The sequence below is a fragment of the Notothenia rossii genome, assembly GCF_949606895.1.
Source record: "Notothenia rossii genome assembly, chromosome: 8".
In the NCBI taxonomy this organism is placed as follows: domain Eukaryota; kingdom Metazoa; phylum Chordata; class Actinopteri; order Perciformes; family Nototheniidae; genus Notothenia; species Notothenia rossii.
The window spans coordinates 26,759,973-26,776,403 of NC_136906.1; the positions used below are offsets into that span (position 1 = coordinate 26,759,973).

General features: G+C 39.6%; 1 protein-coding gene across 1 annotated transcript in view; it reads left to right on the plus strand.

The window, feature by feature from the left end:
• Positions 1 to 6,047: 6,047 nt before the first annotated feature.
• The window catches only part of LOC307016658 (excitatory amino acid transporter 3-like), a 44,095-nt gene continuing 33,711 nt past the window's right edge, over positions 6,048 to 16,431 (plus strand). The window contains exon 1 of the mRNA XM_079645865.1: positions 6,048 to 6,202. The gene's annotated coding sequence lies outside the window, so the exon portion shown is untranslated. The remainder of the gene's footprint in view (positions 6,203 to 16,431) is intronic.

Below are 16,431 nucleotides of genomic sequence, written 5' to 3' on the forward strand. Positions count from 1 at the left end.
AACTGATTTGAAGTGGAAAGGAAGGGTATGAAAAATGTGTAATCTGAAAAATAACTAAAGCTACCAGAAAAGTAACATAATATAGAAATGTTGAATAAATAATATAAAAAAACATATTTGTCTCTATTCGCACTGTTTTTTTAATTATAAAGAAAATAATAATTATTTGATTTTTGTTATCAGCTCTCTACTAATAAATATTTTAAATAGGTAATTTCATCCCTTCATTTTATTTCGATTTTTTTATAATGATAAACTTTGTTGATCTCAGCTCCTGAATTGTGCTGTCTATTACCTGAATTCTAAGCCTGGAATGATTCATTTATCTTTAGCAAAATTAGGTTTTCATTTTGTTTCAATAACAAATGACGGAAGAGAGTTGATAACAACTAAAAATATAGACGCATATTTAAACAATTAGGAAAGTGCAACGAGGGAGAAATAAATAATCTTAACCAAAACAGTTGATAATGTCGAATTTAGAACGCATTATATTGCCATGGTTACTCCATTCAAACGTGGTTTTGAAGCATAACGGCCGAACGTTGGTGAATATTGACAAAAAAATTATCTCATAACAAACAGTTCAGCTTTCTTGATAGTTTATCTTTCTATAAAGTGAGTGAAGATGGAGAAGCCCGGAGCAGGCAGTGACCGACACCAGCAGCAGTACCAGCGGCAGCGGGAACGCTTTCTTCGACTACGTACGGCATCACGTCTTCCTGCTCTCCAGCCTGCTCTCCGTCGCCTTGGGTGAGTTCAACTCAGGCCGGAGAGCTCAGTGCAACTTAAAAAAGAGTTTTAACTGAATTATAAAACTGCTCTTTCAACGTTTTTAAAACTGGCTTACACACTTTAGCTGACTTCGGTTGCTTGTTGTATGTCTTATCGTTGGTTTTATTGGTATTTAATTTCAGTTGCTTTGTTACTAATCGTGATGGGTTGCGCAGTTAAACTAAATGAACGGTGTATTTTTTTTATTTCCAATAAGAAACATACTCAATTTCATTGTAATTAAATAGCCTACATGTAGTCAATTACTTTACTAAAAAGTAAGTTATTATAGGTTAAGTTAGCCAGTAGTAAAACAAAAGTAATAATTTAAGGCATTACGAGTACTTTTAATGTTGGTACTTAAAGTGCATGTTAACATAAAACGCCTCCTTCGGTTGCCAGGGTAACGAATCTGATTTCTCCAGGTTAAACAGCTCCTTCTAGCGGACAGTCTGAACCATTGCATGTTATACTTTTCTTTATTTATATTAATGACATTTTCCGAACTTTATATTATTAAAAAAATATTAAACATAGATACATCAGAAGGTTATATAAATAAAAGTGTATTTGTACTATTTTCAGTGAAATTAATATATTAATAAGCATTGATTGATTGATTGATTGATACATTTTTATTTCGAACAAGTAAAATTACAAAAACAAAACAAATGTTGCAGTGCATAGTCATGTAAAACAAATCAAAACAAAAAAATGACAAAACTAAAAATGACATTTACAACAACAACAACAACAACAACAACAGCAGCAGCATTAGCAACATAAACAGTGCCACATCTAATGTTCGAAAAGGAGTGAGAAGAAGTATAACTTATTTAATCTCACCCCCTTGTCCCTAAATGATTTATTTATAAATTGTAATCTACAATAATTATCATTTTTATGCATTATTATTGATATTATTAATCGGCTTTATCTGTTGATTCACATACATACACATATACATACACATACATACACTGATATACATATATGCACACATACATATACACATCTACATACTCACACATATACACATACACATAGTCAAACACCTTCCCCATCCTTGTACCTCGAGAAAATGATTTCTCTGTATTTCCTCTTGAACGGTTTAATGTCTGGACATTGCTTTAGCTCCACATTCACACTGTTCCATAGTCTCACTCCACTCGTTGAGTGAATCATTTTTGGATGTTTCCTGGTAAAACATTATGATTAGCCTTAAACATTATTTGTGACGTTTGGAATTCTACCAGGTCTGTGAATTTTAACCATTTTGACTGCAGGAATAATGTGTTAGTGTGATCAAGGTATTTGACATTGTGAATGATTCGTATGGCTTTTTTTTGTAGAATAGATACTGCATTTATATAACTTTTGTAGTTATTGCCCCAGATTTCAGCACAGTAAGTCAGATATGGTAAGACTAGTGAACAGTAGAGAATGCGTGTGAAGTGATTTCTGATCTAGAACTTGTTTTACTTTGTTTAGTATGAAAATGCTTCTTGACAGCTTTGATTGTACATGTTTTATGTGTAATTTCCAACTTATTGTGTCATATATTTTTACCCCAAGAAATTTAAATTCATGGACTCTTTCAATTTCAACCCCATCTATTTTTATTTGCATTTGTGTTTTTGTTCTATGTTTACCAAACAGCATTAATTTTGTTTTACTCAAGTTTAATGATAGTTTATTTTTGTCAAACCATGTGTTTAATTTGTGCATTTCATTTTCTATGTTCTCCACTAGCTGTTCTAGATTCTCCCCAGAACAGAATATATTTGTATCAGCAAACAAAACTAGCCTCAGTACATTGGATACTCTACAGATGTCCTTATTGTACAGTATAAACAATTTAGGACCCAACACTGACCCCTGGGGGACACCACAAGCAATGTCCAAACATGAAGAACAGTAATTTCCCATCTTTACATACTGCTGTCTATTGCTTAAATAGCTTTTAATCCAGTCTAAAACTATAACCCTGATACCATACGTTTCTAATTTATATACTCGGATGTCATGGTTGATTGTGTCAAAAGCTTTTTTAATATCTATACAAATCCCTACTGCATATTTGTTGTGTTCAACGGCATCTGTGATATCCTCAATTGATTCCATAATTGCCAGTGTTGTTGATCTGTTTGATCTGAATCCGTATTGACTGTCCGTGATTAATTTGTGCTTTTCTATGAATGCGTCCAGTCTGTTGTTAAATACTTTTTCTAGTATTTTTGAGAATTGGGGAAGTAAAGAGATAGGTCTGTAGTTCGTGAAGTGATGCTTGTTCCCAGTTTTGTATACAGGTATGACTTTGGCTATTTTCATTTTGTTTGGACAAGTACCAGTTTGGAATGACAGGTTACAGATGTACGTTAATGGTTTAGAAATCCCCCCAATGACCATTTTTACTTATGTCATATCAATCTCATTATAATCAGTAGACTTTTTATTTTTACATTTTTGAACAATATTTAATATCTCTCTTTCATCAACTGGTTTAATGAACATTGAGCAGGGATTTCTCTCCAAAACATCGTCTTGATGTTCCCCAGCTGTCCCTGGATCAGGGATTTTCCCCGCCAAATCGGGTCCAACATTCACAAAGAATTGATTGAAGTTGTTAGCTACATCATTTACGTTATACTTTTAGTTATAGTTATCAGTAAAATACTCAGGATATCCTTTCTGTTTAGACTTATTTCTTACAATACTGTTAAGTATATCCCATATTCCTTTAATATTGCTTTTGTTTGTATCTATTCATTCCTTATAATAGTCTTTCTTGCTTGTTCTTATAATATTAGTCAACTTATTTTATTTTTTTTATATTTATCCTCTGCACTTTGAGTTCTTTGTTTAATGAAGTCCCTAAATAGAGTGTTTTTCTTTTTGCATGCATTTTGTAATCCCTTTGTGATCCATGGACAATGAATATATTTTTGTTTTCTGCCGTATTCTTTAATTGGGCAGTTTTTGTCATATAATGACCTAAATATCCTTAAAAAGGTTTCATAAGCAGTATCAATGTCTCTTTCTTGGTAAAGTGTCTCCCAATTCTGTTCCAGCAATTCATTTTTCAGTGCGTTGATGGATTCCTCTGATCGCATCCGTCTGTATCCTTTTCCTTTGTCTGGCTTATTTTTCCTGGAGTTGCTATCATAGACTGTGAACATTGGCAAGTGATCACTGATATCATTGATTAATAAGCCACTTACTGTTTGGTTTTCAATGTCATTGTTAAATATATTATCTATTAGGGTGGCACAATGGGATGTCACTCTACTGGGTCTAGTTATTTTTCGGAGATAGGCTCAGACTATACATTGTATTGATAAATTCATCAGTAGTTTTGTGTTTGTTAGGATTAAGCAGGTTAATATTAAAATCTCCACATATGAAGATAGCTTTGTTATTTATTTTAGAAAACATGCCCTCCATCCAGTCTGTGAAAGTGTCAATGCTTGACCCTGGCGTCCTATATATACAGCTAATTATGACATTTATCATCATTTATTTAATGTTTTTATTCTATATTTGGAGACAAATTATCGATTGACCTATCATTATATTGAGTGACCCTGAAATAGCAAATTAAATACAAGACAATTGGTGATCATAACAATTAATAGAGAGAAAATACAAACTAAAAACAAAACAAAATAGCAAAATATCATTCTATTGAGTGACCCTGAAATAGCAAATTAAATAACAGACAATCGGTGATCATAACAATAAATAGAGAGAAAATACAAACTAAAAACAAAACAAAATAGCACACAGGGGTTGTTTTCAGTTTTATGAAAAAGAAATGAAGAACAACAAACATTCTGGTCATAATAATAATAATAATAATAATACTACTATAATAATCATATTAATAATACATGTTATTTATATAGCGCTCTTCCAGAGGCCTGAGGCCTGTACTACGAAGCCGGTTCAACCTAACCTGGAAATGTTTGAGTTACGGTCCGTCTACACTACAGGCATGAAAAAATCTTGGAGCTGGGCGTGTCTGAAGCTTGGCGATTTTTTGCGAGCAACCAATCACATGAATCTCCCGCCCCCGACATACAAAGCAATAGCAATGTTAAAACGAAGTAAACTGGATATAAACTCTCCAAACAGGCGAAAAACCTACCAGTTTCACCCACTGTCTCTGCCACCTCCCTCCATGCCTGGTTCCTCCGGTTTGTATCCCGGTAAATAGTTCCGGTCGTAAAGAACCGGGTGATTTGCTACCGTAATATCTCGTTTGGAATATGAGGAAATGAACTGCGGTCTAGCTCTCCCAGCTTGCACGCGGTTTGATTGGCTGCGCTTGCACTGTCAGATTTGCATAAACGGGATTTGATTGGCTGACACTTCCACCTCAGCTTCAAAAGTAGAACATTGCTCAACTTTTGAATCCTGAAAGTCCTGGAAATCCTGGAAATCTTCGCTTTGCTTCCCCACAATGCATTTTGGGGAAAAGCGAGGCAAAGTGACGTCACCCCATCCAAAGTGAATGGGCAGAAGCGTTGGAAGACTTTTTTAACGCTGCTGTGTAGACGGGCCGTATTACGTTCCCTTCTGAGCTAGGGGAATCAGAGGGAAGCAACACAACCAGATTGGTATTGGTATAACTATAAGTGGTTTTAATAAACAACAGGTGAACAAAATGGCAGGCAAACAGCCTGAAACAAACAAAAGAGCCAAAAGGGCACAGGTTGACAAATAACCAACTAAAGGAGGACTCTAAAAAAGGAGTCTAAAGACATACAGGGAAAATAAATAATAATATACTAAATAAAGAACGAAACAAAACCTCACTCTAAAAGTGGTACAACTAACACAAAGAATATATACAAAAACACAGCTAAACTAAAGGCAACAGTCACAAACACTAACTAAGCTACTCTACACTCTAACTAAGCTACTCTACACTCTAACTAACCTACTCTAGACACTACTAATCACACAAGTTTTAACCCCAGAACAAAGAGCAAGTAGCGAGAGGCATCTGTCCACATACAGAGCCTCCAGAATGATGATTGTCCCGAAGCTTTGTAGTCATCTCCAACAGGTGTGCGCCGGCTGTGCGCTGCGATTGGAGTGCGTCGGGCCCGGCGTGCTCCAATCGCAATCTTCAGGGGCGGACCAGGAGATGGCAGCCAATGCCGGGAGGGCAACCGCACAGCTCATTTACATAGAACACACACAGCTGAAAACACTCAGACGACCAGGTAGGCAGCAGCCGTAACAGGCCGTTAGCCGGTTAGCCTAATCCAAAGGGATAGGGTGCAGCCTCGTCGATTGGTCGAACGAAGGAGGACTTCCGTACTAGGAAACGGACGGAGGAAGCCGGAAGAAGAAAGTGAAGTTGGAGACACGCTGCAGAAAGTTCAGAGAGAGTCGGAAATCATCGAAACATACAGAAACGGTAGCATTGGACTGGTTAGCATAAACTGTACATTGACTGTATCATCATGTCAACCAGCTCAGATGGGACCCAAAGAGCTGATATGGAATGGGAGGAAACCAAAGCTGTGAGGAAGAAAAGGGCTTTGAGGGAAAAAGTTAGCAGACCAAGAACACAAAGTTGGTCGGATTGGTCGAGTGGAGCAGGCTTAAACAAAAAACCAAAAGGCAGTCAAAATGGAAAACAAGCAATTTCGAATACAGAACTAGAGCAGGAGTGGAAAGTTATAATATAATTCAACCGGGATGGTGGGCATTACCACCCGATTCAACTGACAAAATCAATTGAGAAAGAAATGGGTAAAATCAAATTTGCCAAGTTTATGAACAACAAACGAGTTTTGATACAAGCAACCAGCAAGCAACAGCAGGGAAAAATACTTAAAATGACGACACTCAGTGGGGAAAAAATAAAGGCTCATATCCCAGGAGCAATGGCAATGTTGAGAGGAGTCATATCTGGAGTTCCACTTAATATGTCTATGGATGATGTTAAAAAGGAGATTAAAGGAGGAAAAGTTATTGAGGCAAACAGACTTATGAGCAAAAGAGATGGCACATTGAAGGAAACACTTTCAGTAGTTATTCAGTTTGAGAAAAATATACCGAAATCTGTGCAAATAGGATACATGAACTACAGTGTGAGGGAATTCATCCCAAACCCACTTAGATGCTATGCATGCCAAAGAATGGGACACACAGCAATGCAGTGTAAAGGAAAACTAAGGTGTGCGAGATGTGGAGGCCAACATGAGTATGGGAAATGTGAAAAAGAGGCAAAGATGAAATGCTGTAATTGTGGAGGAGAGCACAGTGCGGCGTTTGGTGGATGTGTAGTGCAGAGAGAAGCCAGAGAAGCTCAGAGGGTCAAAGTACTCAGTAAAGTCTCATATGCAGAAGCTCTAAAGAAGGTTAGGGAAACGGAAGCAAACAATCAGGCTTCTAGTGGAAGGGTTCAAAGAAACTTAGTACAGAGTGGTAGCAACATTTCAGAAAGGCAGGTTACAAATCAAAGCCAAGTACCTGTGGAAATTAAAGAAGATGATAGCATTCTCGTGGTAAAGAAAGTCAACTTTATGACATTCATCTGCCATACCATTAATGTTGCAGCACAGATGAAGAAGAAAAGTGACAGAATCAAAACCATCGTGCAGGCAGCGGAGAAATTCCTTAACATTAGAGATATAAAAGCAGACCAGATACATGAATTACTAGCAACAAAAGATGTGGAAGAAACGGACAACCAGGATGAGGGTTAGCACGTTGTTAATGGTAATTCACATACTCCAGTGGAATGCTAGAAGCCTCATAGCTAATGGACAGGAGTTTAAAAAATATGTCTATGAGTTACAAACATTGCCAGATGTAATTTGTGTGCAAGAGTCTTGGTTAAAACCTCATCTAGACTTTATGATTCCAGGGTTCAGCTCTATCAAATATGATAGAGTTAGCAATCAAAATGGTGGAGGGTGTGTTACTTTCATAAAGGATGGGCTGGCCTATAGGGTAGTCCCATCCCCTGACGACAAGGAATGTGTCATAATAGAAATATGCAGCCCAAGGAAAGAAGGGAACATAAAGCTTATCAATTTCTATAACCCGTGTAAAAATCTGGACATTGAAACCTTACAGACAATAGCAGGGACGGCTCATAGAAGGGAAGTATGGTGTGGTGACTTTAATGCTCACAACAGCCTATGGGGAAGCAGTCAAACAGACAGTAATGGGGATGTCGTAGAAGAAATGCTAGAGGAAAGATCACTGTTTTGCCTTAATGATGGACAAAAAACAAGAATAGACGTGAATAGGGGGACACAATCATGTTTGGACCTCACACTGGTGACGATTAGGTTAGTTAAATCATGTGAATGGTATGTTAAAAGTGATTCTACCATAGGAAGTGATCATTACCCAGTTTTCACAATCATCAATACAAAGGTATGTAGACAGGAAGGGAGTGTATTTACCAGGTGGTGCTTTGGTAAAGCTGACTGGGAAACATTTAGGCTTTACTGTAAGGAGTCAGCGCAATTGTTAACATTAGAAGGAAGTATAGAGGAGTGCTCAAATCAAGTCACAATGCACATTAAAGAAGCAGCAAATAAAACTATACCTAAAAGAACAACAGAGGGTAGGAAGAAAGTGGTTCCGTGGTGGAATGAGGAATGTAGCAGAGCCATTAAAGAACGAAACAAGGCATTTAGGTCTTTAAAGAAAAACTTGTCACAAGACAATATTTCAGATTATCAAAGGAAAAGGGCAGTAGCCCGTAAAACAGTAAAATACACAAAAAAGACGTCATGGAGAGAGTATTGTTCCACCATTGGAAGAGGAGTAAAGTTAGGGGATGTATGGTCGATGTTTAAACGGATGAATGGGAAAAGGAAGTCGGTTAAAATTCCCGCTTTGATTGATGGGGAGAAAGTGGCAGTGTCAAATGAAGAGAAGGCAGAATGTTTAGGTAGGGCATTTGCTGCGGTGCATAGTGGGGAACACCTTGATGACAAACATAGACAGCAAAAAGAGTGTGTATTAAGAGAAAATGAAAATGTGAGGGAAAAGAGACGGGATGATAATTCAGCTCTTGATGTAGACTTCTCAATAGCAGAACTTAAAATAGCTTTGCAAGGTACAGGATACTCAGCACCAGGACAAGACCAGCTATGCTATGCCATGTTCCGGCAGCTACCAGAGGAAACATTCAAATTAGTCCTGAGACTATTTAATCAAATCTGGAGAAACGGAGTCTTACCAATGAGTTGGAAAACGGCAGTTATATTGCCATTTAATAAGCCAGGGAAGGATCCTGCTAATCCCAATAATTACAGACCCATAGCATTAACATCACACTTATGTAAATGGATGGAGAAGATGATAGTGCATAGACTATCACACGTCTTAGAACAGAGAGGGTTAATAAGTCATTTTCAGAGTGGTTTTCGTAAAGGAAGATCCACAATAGATGCTTTGATTAGAGTAAGCAATGAGGTGGAAAAGACAGTGAAAATGAAAGAGGTTATGGCAATAGTATATTTTGATATTGAAAAGGCTTATGATTCTATGTGGAGGGATGGGTTGCTCATCAAATTGAGTAGAATGGGGGTTGGAGGAAGAATGTATAACTGGATCATGGCTTTTTTATCAGACAGAACATTCAGAGTTAAAGTAGGGGCAGAGGTTTCAAAAGAGTGCAGTATAGAAAATGGTATTCCTCAAGGGAGTTCAATCAGCCCGATATTATTTAATGTTATGATAAATGACATTTTTAGTAATTTGGATGGATGCATAAAATCTGCACTATATGCAGATGACGGGGCCATATGGATACGGGGAAGAAATGTTCCATATGTGTTTGAAAAAATAGGGAAAGCTATAAAGAAAGTGGAGAAGTGGTCATACAACTGGGGTTTCAAGCTGTCAGCAAGCAAATCTTGCTTTATGAAATTTACGAATAAACGCAAGATGGAGACTGAGAAGCTTACATTATATGGAAAGCCGATGAGTGAGGTCAATGAATTTAAATATCTGGGGCTATGGTTAGATAGTAAATGTACATGGAAAACTCATATTAAACATTTGGAAACAAAATCCAAAAAAGTGTTGAACCTATTAAGAGCAGTGGCTGGATGTGACTGGGGGGCAGACAAACAGGCATTAATCGACATCTATCGGGCAATTATGAGGACAACACTGGATTATGGGTGTTTAATATATGCAGCAGCAGCACAAACGTCATTACTAAAAATTGATAGGTTACAATATAAAGCGTTACGGTTGTGTATAGGTGCAATTAAGTCAACCCCTACTAATGCAATATTAGTTGAAGCAGGAGAGACTCCATTGGAGCTAAGAAGAGAGAAAATTGCTCTTGCTTATTGGGTCAGGTTAAAAGGAAGTGGGGAAGGAAATATCACAAACAAAATACTACAGGAGTGCTGGGAATATTCTAAGTTTCAGGGGCGTGGGTTTGGATGGACAAATAAAGAAAAAATAAGGACATACGGCATGCATGAGTTAGAGTTTTCACCATCAAATCCATTCAGTAGTGTACCCCCATGGCTCTTTCCAATAGTAAATATAGATGTGAGTATTGTAGAAAAGAAAAGAGAGTGGCAAATAAATGAAGTAGGACTCAAAACAAGTTTGTACCTCAGGAATAATTATCACAATTACCTCAAAATATATACAGATGGTTCTAAAAACAAAGAAGAGTGTGTCGGAATTGGTATATATATCCCAGAATTTAAAGTGTCAATATCGAAAAGAGCATCAGACCAACTTTCAGTGTATACAGCAGAAATGCCGGCAGTAGTAATAGGATTACAGTGGGTGGAAGAGGTCAGACCAGACAGGGTGGTGATATGCACAGATTCATTATCCAGTTTACAAAGCATACAGTCAACAACAACTGCCAGAGAAGACATACTCATAGAAATCAATCACAGCCTGTTAAGACTTCACAGAAGCGGCATAGATCTGCAGTTCTGCTGGGTGCCTGCGCATGAGGGGGTGAAAGGGAACGAGTGTGCTGATAGATTAGCAAAAAGTGCACTACAAAAGGAAATCACATTACCAGTTCAACTTGGAAAAGGAGAAGGAAAAGCAGTTATTAAGAAGAAAGGGATGGAGATCTGGCAGAAAAGGTGGGAGAAAGACCAGAAAGGCAAAGAATACCATCAAGTGCAAAAGACAATTACAATTAATATTTATAAAGAAAGAAACAGAAGGGAGGAAGTAATGATAGCTAGGCTCAGACTAAATCACACTGCATTAAATGGTACGCTGTATGTCATGGGGGAAAGTGACAGTGACAAGTGTGGGAACTGTGGAGTTAGGGAAAATGTGGAACATATTTTATTATATTGTGTCACCTATAGAGTTGAAAGAGGGAAATTAAGGGATACAGTTTTAGAGGCAGAGAGGGAGTGGAATGTAGCGGGTATTCTGGGAACAGAAGGAGAAGGAGTAAGAGCTATCAGAAAAGCACTGTTCACCTTTTTGAGGGAAACTGGGATAGGGAAAAGAATTTAACAGTAGACCATGGATGATTTGTTTTTTGTTTTGTTTTATTTATTTTATTTTATGGTTTTCTTTTTGATATGCTGGTTTAATAGAGGACTGACATGATGATACACACTCGTGTACAGTAGGTGGCGGTATGCAACCAAAAGCTGTTTGCGACCCGCCATTAAAAAAGAGAAGAAGAAGAAGAAGCCTAATCCAAAACATACGTGCTCTCGCTAAACGGTCCTACGACGCGGGTTATCAAGTGGATCGCTCAAGCCAGCCGTGTTCCATCTAGTTAGATGCGCGTTCACATGAAAGGGGTGGTATTTGGAGCATTCGACCAATCACAAACATGGACAAGCGTACTGACAGCGCAGCGCGTCATACTTCATGAATGAAAAGTCAACTATAATATTAGACATATGAAGAAGTTAAACTTTAAACATCCATGACTTAAACACTTTAACCAGGATAAAAGCCACATAGCTGCACCTGCAAGGTGAATACAGCTCGTAAAAGAAAAAGTGTTTGAATGCGTACATTAACAGGTTTATGATATCACTGCCCAGTCTAAGACACGATCTGACTTTAATTACATTTGACTCGAGTGTTTCGTCAACTTAATGTGTTGCTTAAAATAATACTTCTGCATACAGTACGTGACACTGTGAGTGTTGCACGGCCAGATACGACTCAAGAAGCTGACTCCGATAAAGAAATATATGATACATTATGATGTGATATGAATGATAATGGGACACATCAACGTCTGCACTCACAATGCCGTGGACTGTACGTAATGTTACTTTGATTACTTATGTTGTGGCCAGGGCCGGCCCTTGGCATAGGCAGTATAGGCGAATGCTAAGGGCGTATCAACCAATGGGAGGCGCCAAAAAAAAGAAAAGATGAAAAGTTAGAAATAAAAAAAAAAACACAATTTCCCGATTTTGGATCAAAAAAGTACATATTATTATCTTATACGAACAGAACTACTCCTATATTGCGTACAGCGCCCATAAACTATGGTGCACCCCCCCCCCCCCCCCCCCCCCCCCCAAATCAAGTTGAACTGCCCCAGCCCCAGTAAAAACCAGAGGTTTATGAGAAATAGTTCTTTTTTTTTAAATAGTGGTTTTAGTGTGCAATTATAGGTTTTAATTTTGTAATAGTGTTAATTTAAAATAAATCAAACTCCCAAAAAACGTATACAGCTTTTATTAACATTGGAATTTACTGTGTAAGCGGCCGCAGGGGGGAGAGCTTTAGAGAGCTCTCTCCTGAAAGAGATCAACTCAGTGAAATCCACCGCCCTGCTGACCAATCAGAGCTCAGTGTGCGGAGTTTAAAGCTATCAAGTCATATTACAGGATAAAGGAAATACAGAAAAACTGCCGTTGCAGGAAAAACGGCCGGCAAAAATCAACTGGCTTTGTGAACGTGAAAATGAATAGAATATCACCTCCCATCTTCAGAGCAATCTGACTAATATAACGTTAGCGTTAAGAAAGCTTGCTTTACTGCCACAACATAAGTAACCGGATCAAAGAAACATTACATACAGTCCGCGGCACTGTGAGTGCAGACTTCGATGTGTCCCATTATCATTCATATCACATCATAATATATCATATTGTAACATTCCACAATAGGAGTCAGAAACAGGCCTCAAGTACTTAGGTTTAATAGCTCCTTTGGTAGCATACAAATACAGGTTCATAGGTCACAGGTTACAGGTCGCAGGTTCAACGTCACTCTAGTACTCCACTCACTAACTCACACACAACACAGCACGGTCAATGTCACACACTCTCCAGCCCTCCCCCTCTGCTCCCCCAACCACAGGCCATCACACCGACCAGCATTACTGTGCAGCTTTGTGATTGGCAGAGAGACGGGGGATGTTTGAGTGACCCATACAACACCCTATACAGGGTCGCTACACTCGCCCCCTAGCACAAAGTTCCTCGCCCACGAGGAACAAATAAAACCCTAAAAAACCTGCAACTAAACACAAACCCACACATTAAAAAAAAAAAAACAGACATTTAAAAAAAAAGTTGAACTAGGTCTGGGTGGACTACCATCACTTCCAGTGAATTAACTTTATTTACCACACAAAGTCTCTGAACCGACTTGGGGGTCTTGTCTGCCCCCCTGCCTTCTTGGGGTCAGAGGGACAGGGGGTACCGGTTCTGGACCAGGCGGGGAAATGGGGAAGACTCAGCCACTGACGAGGGGCTGCTGCTCTGATCGCCGGGGGACCTGGGTGGGGGTGTTGAGGGGGAGGCTGTGGACAACTCCTCTGTAAGGGGCCAACCTGTCTCTGTGGAGCACAACTTTCCTCCCCTTGGGAGGCAACTGCACCCTGTAGATAACTTCCCCCACCCTCTCCAGTACTCTGCTGGGACCAACCCACTGGCTGTCAAGTTTTGGGCACCAGCCTTTTTTCCGTTGTGGGCTGTAGACCCAGGCCAGCTCCCCGGCCCTGAAGTGCTGCCCTTGTTTCCTTGTATCATAGTTCCGTTTCTGTTTCACACCAGCACTTTTCTGCTGATCACGGGCAAAGGCATGAGCTGAATCAAGGCGGCCCTGAAGTCTCCTGGCGTACTCAGGTGAAAATCCCATTGAGATCAACGATCTCTTTTTCAAGGGAGACCTGCAGCATATTGGTTACACATAAAAACAACAGAAAAGAAAAAGGACATCAATATAACATAATTACAGGGGTATACATTAGCAACCTATTCACAATGACAGATATCTAATAAAATGTCATCTATTCGAGCTTTAAAATGATGCAAAGGAACCAAAATGCTCAGTTTCAATTTTTTTTGCATAGTATTCCAAGCTAGAGGAGCAGCACACATAAAGCTTTAGTAACTAAAACAGTCCTAGCACTTGGCACATGTAACAAAAACACATCCTGGGATCTCAGGCAATAGCTACTTGCCACTCTGTGAGATCAAAGAGCATATATAAGTTGGTAGTTTACCCAACATGGCTTTATAGATGAACATGTACCATTTGTGGGGGAAACTTCTGTGTAGCAATGCAGTGGGAGTCACCGACTCATGAAGGAGACACAGGATGAGCAGGAGCTTTGATGTCAAATACTGATGGTTTATTTAAGCGGTTCGGCCGGAGGATTCACATCACAAGTCACAGCAGTCACGGTCTGACTGCACGGGAGAGTTGCCACATCAATTCTGAAGCGCCTCTCTCTCCTTAGCCCATTTAACTGGCTTGACAGAGAGTAATCAACATATTTGAGCAGATAGCCTAAACAGCTGGGAACACTGAGTTACTTGCGTCTGACACTTATGGCCTCGAAGATTTCACACCTTGGAGACCACAAACCCCGAGAAGGAAGTGGCCCAGTGTACCCACAACAATAAACCATCTGTGACTTAGGGTTGCCCGGTCATAGAATGGGAACAACAACATTATGGCTGAAGCAGCCCATTTCCTTAAAGGAGATTACAGACGTCAGGGTTGATCATACACGTCAAAGGGCAAAAACTTTAGATATCTAGGATTATAGGATAATTATTTCCCTAACACCAATGACTGAGCCTCAGTACAGTTAGTGAAGGCAGACCTGCCTTGGCATACAGGGTCCAGTGAAGAGTAAGTGCTTTACAGTTAGTAACAAATCTCAGTGCACTGTGATAGGCGGCATCTAACTTTTCCAGGCAATGGGCAGGTGCATTCATATAGATCAAATTACCATAGTCCAGCACAGGTAAAAAGGTCACAGTGACTAGCCTTTTCCTGGCCTCAAGTGAGAAACAGGACTTGTTTCTGAAAAAGAAACCTAGTCTAACCCTCAGCTTTTTAAGCAGGTTATTGACATGAAGTTTAAAAGTCAATCAAGACAATCCTCAATCCAGATACCTAGGTATTTATAACAGGTAACCACTTCTAGTACTTGTCCTTGCATAGTAACAATATCCAAAGCAGTCTCTGGAGTATTTTTTGCTTTTGAAAAAAGCATTACCTTGGTTTTCTCAACATTTAAAAGAAGCTTAAGCTCAGCGAGCTGAGTCTGAATAATGTTAAAAACAGCCTGTAATTTAACACCAGCCTCCTTAAATGAGGGACCTGCACAATACATCACGGTATCATCCGCATAAAAATGTAAAGTAGCTTCATCCACATTTTCACCTAAACTGTTGATATGGAGAATAAAAGTGGACCTAAAACAGAACCTTGGGGAATACCATTAGTAATGTTCAACCACTCAGAAGTGAGCCCATCAAAGTGAACACATTGGGACCTTTCAGAGAGGTAGTTCACAAACCACCCCACTGCATGGCTGGATATGCCAATACTGAGTAATCTCTGCTAAAGGAAAGTGACCTCTCTTTGCATGAAATGGCACTTCTCTGGGTGTAGCTTCAAGCCAGCGTCTCTGATCCTTTCCAGCACCACTCGTAGAGATCCCAGGGCCGCCTCAAACGAGCTGCCATGCACCAGAATGTCGTCCCGGTAAACCAAGGACTGCTGACGTGGAATACCAGACAGCTGTTAGCACCGTGTTATGCACGCCCACAGCACCTCGCAGGAGCGCGTACAGCGTAAAGCAAATACTTTTGTTGATCTATTCTGCAAAGTTAGGTTTGGAAACGATATAATTTCCTTTTGGGCGGCCATGTATAACACGGCATAATAACGTCAGACACTCTCCAGCCCTCCCCCTCTGCTCCCCCAACCACAGGCCCGCACACCGACCAGCAATACTGTGCAGTTCTGTGATTGGCAGAGAGACGGGGATGCTTGAGGGACCCACACAGCACCCTATACATACAGCATGGGTTGGCAACAGGCGGCCCACGGTCCGTTGTTGGCCCGCCAGCAATAATATTTGGCCCGGAACATTTGCTTTGTTTTGTAAGAAAGGTTTTGGCTCATCAGACATTTATGAGAGAAAATCCATAATGTCCGAGTGCAAGTGAATGCAGCACAAGACGCAAGCCTTGTAACCTCTCCCCCGGCACTGGCGCGAGCATGGAAATGTGATTGTCATTTGAACGGGACGGTGCAAAACGAGAAGCATTCAGTCGACCGAGAAGAGACTGTCAGCATTGATTCAAAACGCACTAAAGCTTTGGATCTTAATAAGTTTGTGAGCAGGGGCGGACAGGCCATCTGTAGAATATGGATAATCACAGAACGGCCGGT